This window comes from Chiloscyllium plagiosum, unplaced genomic scaffold (assembly GCF_037043375.1).
Source record: "Chiloscyllium plagiosum isolate Xiang-an unplaced genomic scaffold, Cpla_swu_hap1 HiC_scaffold_27, whole genome shotgun sequence".
In the NCBI taxonomy this organism is placed as follows: Eukaryota; Metazoa; Chordata; class Chondrichthyes; order Orectolobiformes; family Hemiscylliidae; genus Chiloscyllium; species Chiloscyllium plagiosum.
In genome coordinates this window covers 1,652,822-1,658,274 of record NW_028270165.1, presented here as the reverse complement: position 1 = coordinate 1,658,274, position 5,453 = coordinate 1,652,822, and the positions used below count along the sequence as shown (strand labels likewise).

Here is a 5,453-nt window from a genome sequence, read left to right as displayed (position 1 = left end):
GACTAGTTCGACTGAATGGTCTGTTTCTGTGCTGTATGACTCTATAACTATTCTTTACTGGTCTTAGAACTTTTCACAGTCAGCGCACTGAATCTCCCTCACTCGATGTCTCAGTATTCTTCCTGCCACTGGACTGTCCAAACTCTCTCAAACAAACAAAAGCAAACATGACTTCTTGATTGGAATGGCTGCTGATATTCAAGTCCCAATGAATCAAGTGGCTCTGTCAGAATTTGATGTATCATTTGTATTCAGATTTATTTCTGCACGTCTTCCTGCAAAGAAAAATCACAAAATAAGTGATCACTGTCAGTACAGTTAATGAACATAACATTGGTGGCAATTCCTGTAGATTGCGAGATGTCTGCTGATCACATATTATCCAGGCCACAGAAACCTGAAAACCCTCATGCAGCCAGATCGGCTTAGCTGTGCATGGAGGAAAACTTCATTTCAGTGACAATAACATGGAACAAACTGCCGACAAAGATGCTGGAAATGGAGCTGAATCAAGGATATGAAAATGAAATGTTAAGGCTGCTTGAGAAAAGAAAGGCAGTAAAATTGCTGAATGACTTCCTGCTGACCTATTAAATAAAACATTATGACAAAAAAGGACGTAACTCCATTACTACATTAGACGGTGAATAATAATTACAAAGAAACTTTTACAACAGTCAACAATATCAGATATACACCATATAGAACAAAGAACAAAGAACGTTTACAGCCCAGGAACAGGCACTTCAAGATTGAGCCGATCCAAATGTACTGTCTCAACCTATCGGTCAATTCCTTAGCATCTGTATCCCTCTACTCCCCACCCACTCATGCATTTATCCAGACGCATCTTAAATGAACCTACCTCTACTACGTCTGCTGGCAACGCATTCCAAACGCCCACCATCCTCTTTGTGAAGTAAAGCACGTATTCTCTTTGAATAAGTGCTGCCCTTGCCGCGTTCATTGAAACGGTATCGCGTGTAATGAAGCTGCTTTTTGAGAGTATTGACTGGCCCTTTTTGCACAAAGCAGTGTAAGAAACAAGGGCTCGTCCGGGATTTGGACGCGGGATCTCTCGCATGCCCACGCACCAGAAGGCCCGATGTGAGAATCATACCCCGAGACCAACGAGCCACAGGCTCCAGGTGGCCTACATTTTTTTGAGCAATGTGCAATCCCTTAAATTTTTTTGAGCAATCCCTTAAATGCTGCTCAGTTCCTTGAGAATCTAACCTTTTAGTTGTGAACATGAGGAAAGGAGCAATCCTTTTCTGGGGTGCAAACTGTATACGTGCCAAACTGAGGGAATAGACAAGGAAAATAGCTTTAAGAGAGATAGAAAGTATTTGAGCACCATTGGAGTGTCTGCTCCCTCCCTGGATTCACTCCAGTTGCTACAAGTGAACAGAGTTTCACCCACCCCGACCTCCCCTTCCCCCTCGCTGCTGGAGGATGGTATATGGAAAGGGGGAGACATTGCTTTGCTCCCAGATGTTGCCCAGAGGGAGGGAGTTTCACTCTGAAACTGACAGGGCTGCATTCGCATTGTGACGTCAACAATGGATGGCGGGCCGGACAGCTGTCCTGCAGTTGAGGCACGTGTGGAGGGGAGGACACTTTGCAAATCCCACTCTCCTCCAAGTCAATGCAGTTTGACTTCAAGCAAAGCAAGGGGTTTAAATATACTTTAGAAAACCTCCTTTGTGCCGTGGGAAAACTCCGGCCGCGGGAAATGCAGTGTTACAGATTCAAAGTAACAGAAGCAGGAGGAGACCATTTGGTCAAGCCTGCTCCGTCATTCATTAAGATCACAACTCCACTAACCTGCACTATCCCGACTACCCTTAATTCCCCCACCATGCAAAAACCCATCCAACTGCGTCTTCAATAAACTTCATGAAGCTGTCTCAGCTGCTCTCTTGGGCAGAGAATCCCATGGAGTCTCACAGAGTGACACAGATGTACTGCACGGAAACAGACCATTCGGTCCAACTCATCCATTCAGCCCAGATATACTAATTTAATCTAGTCCCATTTGCCAGCACTTGGCCCAAATCCACATAAAACCTTCCTACCCTCCAAACTCCAACCCTGGCAACATCCCTGTAAATCCTTTCTGCACCTTTTCTAGTTTCACAACATCTTTCCGATAGGAAGCAGACCAAAATTTAATGCAATATTCCAAACGTGGCCTGACCAATGTTCTGTACAGTGGCAACATGAGCTCCAACATCTATCCTCGAAGCTCTGACCAACAAAGAAAAGCACACCAAACGCCTTCTTTACTATCCAATCTGCCTGCGTATCTACTTTTAAGGAACTATCAACCTGAACTCCAAGGTCTCTTTGTTCAGCAACACTTTCAAGGAACTTACCATTAAGTGTAAAAGTCCTGCTCTGATTTGTTTTTCAAAAATGCAGCACCTCATAGTTATCTACATTAACCTCCAACTGCCATTCCTCAGCCCATTGGCCCATCTGATCAAGGTCCCGTTGTGATCTGAGGTAACCTTTTTTACTGTCCACTGCACCTCCAATTTTGGTGTCATCTACAAACTTGCTAACTATACCTCCTCCGTTTACATCCAAATCATTTATATAAATGACAAAAAGTAGCGGACCCAGCATCAATCCTTGTGACACACCATTGGTCACAGGCCTTCAGTCTGAAAAGGAACCCTCCGCCTTCTCGGCAGTTCTGTTTCCAAATGGCTAGTTGTCCCTGCATGCCATGAGATTAAACCTTGCTCACCAGTCTCCCATCAGGAACCTTGATGATCGCCTTCCTGAAGTCCATATAGATCACGTCCATCGCTCTGCCCTCATCAATCCACTTTGTTACTTCTACAAAAAACCCAATCATGTTCATGAGACATGATTTCCCAAGCATAAAGCCATGCTGACTATCCCGAATCAATTCTTGCCTTTCCAAATACATGTAAATCCTGTCTCTTAGGATTCTCTCCAAAACCTTGCCCATCACGGATGTCAGGTTCACTGGTCTATAGTTCCCTGGCTTTTCCTTACCACTTTTCTTAAATAGTGGTACCACATTAGCCACCCTCTAGCCTTCAGGCACCTCACCTGTGACTATTGACGATACAAATATCTCAGTAAGACGCCCAGCAATCACTTCCCCAGTTTCCCACAGAGATCTAGGGTACTCCTGATCAGGTCCTTGGGATTTATCCACTTTTATGCATATCAAGATATCCAGCAATTTCTCATCTGTAATATGGGCATTTTTTTCAACATGTTACCATCTACTTTCTCATATTCTCGATCTTCCATGCCCTTCTCCACAGTAAACACTGATGCACAATATCCGTTCAGTATCTCTCTCCCCGCCACGCCCTCCATCTTCTGCAGCTCCACACAAAGGCCGCCTTGCTGATCTTTGAGTGGCCCTATTCTCTCCCTTGTTATCCTTTTGTCCTTAATGTATTAATAAAAACCCTTTGGGTTATCCATGACTCTATTTGCCAAAGCAATCTCATGTCTCCTTTTTTGCCCTCATTATTTCCCTCTTAAGTATGCTCATACTGCCTTTATACTCTAAGGATTCACTCGATCTCTCTGCCGATACCTGATATATACATCCTTCTTTATCTTAACAAAAATCTCATTTTCTCTAGTCATCCAGCATTCCCCAACCTACCAGCCTTTCCTTTCATCCGAACAGGAATATACTCTACATCAGACAATCACCTGATGAAGGAGCGTCGCTCCGAAAGCTAGTGTGCTTCCAAGTAAACCTGTTGGACTATACCCTGGTATGGTGTGATTTTTTAACTTTGTACTCCCCAGTCCAACACCGGCATCTCAGAATCAGGAATATACTGTGTCTGGACTCTTGTTATCTCATATTTGAAGGCTTCTCATTTTCCAGCAGTCCTTGAACCTGCGAACATCTGCCCCCAATCAGCTTTTGAAAGATCTTGCCTAATACCTGAGTCTTCCTCCAATTTAGAACCTCAACTTTTAGATCTGATATATTATTTTCAATCACTGTTCTAAAGTTAATAGAATTATGGTTGCTGGCCCTTAGGTTTTGCACCCTCGCCAGTATGTACATCCATATTGTGAATTAGATAATGTCCTTGTACACACTTAACAAATTCCTCTATTTGGCAGATAGGTAAATGGGCAGGAGTTATACCTTGGGTCCACTCTTCCTTCATTCCCATCAACCCTAACCCTATTCCCACCCCAATAGTCCAACGGCACTTTCACCTGCAACTGCCGAATGTGTGACACCAGCCCATTTACCTGCTCCCTCCTCTCTATCCAAGGGTCCAAACTTACCTTCCAGGTGAAGCAGCACTTGACCTGCACTTCCCACAACCCAGTCGACTGCAGTTGCTGCTCACAATGTGGTCTCATCTACATTGGGGCAAACGAAGCATAAACTGGGTGACTGCTGCACAGAACATCTACGTTCTACCTGCAAAAAAGACCCTGAGCTTCTCGTTGCCTGCCAATTCCACACCCCACCCTGTTCCCTGGCCAACATCTCTGTCTCAGGTTTGCTGTAGTGTTCCAGCGAAACTCAGCACCAGCAGAACGAAGAGCACCGAATATTACACTTGGGGAGCATACATCCCGGTCCCAATATCGAATTCAATAATTCTCGAGCCTGAAATCCATCGTATCCTCGTCCCTTCCACACACACCAAGCCTTGTTATCACATAGTCTGTCATTACACACTACCTATTCTTAGCCACGAACAGTCTCCATACACCCTCCCACGCAGATCGTTATCAACTCCCTTTCCTGTCCAACAGTTCTTCCCTCGCTTTGGGCTCTGTCCTGATCTATCATTTCCTGCATCCGCGTTCCTCCCACAATATCTCCTGCATATAAACCAACCAATCACCATCAGTTCTGTGGAAGGGTCACCGGCAACTCCTGGTTTTTGTTTCTGATATACAGCATCCACAGTTCTTTCACCTTTTTATTGAGGCAGAGTTTGGAAATTGTTTCGAGAGACAGAAGGAGGGAGAGACAGAACAGACATGAACTGTTGATCTCCGTTGTTTCTCATAACGTAAAATCATTCCAGTGCGATCACTTCCCTTAAGCATGAATATAGGACAAACACTTCGCGTGAGCTTGTGGCGCAACGGTAGCGCGTCTGACTCCAGATCAGAAGGTTGCGTGTTCGAATCATGTCAGGCTCACTGACGTCAACTTCTTACATTTCAAATCAAGAAGCTTTGCTGTCAGTTTGATTTGTGAACACTGTGTCAGGGAGGTGGTGTGCCCATTGTTTGGGTAAATGTTCAGCACCCCCAGTTCATCACGGGATTTAAACACAGCCGCCTCCCTCTGGGCAGCCGCTTCGTTCAGTTGGTGACAGCGCGGTGTGAATGACATAATACCGATACTTTAACAACATAATCCAGAGACTCCCAGCTTTATGTTTCAATCTATCAGGAGAGTGATAGCG

The 5,453-nt window shown here is 44.7% G+C and overlaps 1 non-coding gene across 1 annotated transcript; it reads left to right on the top strand.

Annotated features, from left to right (window-relative positions):
- Nucleotides 1-5,112: 5,112 nt before the first annotated feature.
- On the top strand, nt 5,113-5,184 carry trnaw-cca (transfer RNA tryptophan (anticodon CCA)). The gene has a single exon. It is a non-coding gene; the product is annotated as a tRNA-Trp (tRNA).
- The last annotated feature ends 269 nt before the right edge of the window (nt 5,185-5,453 follow it).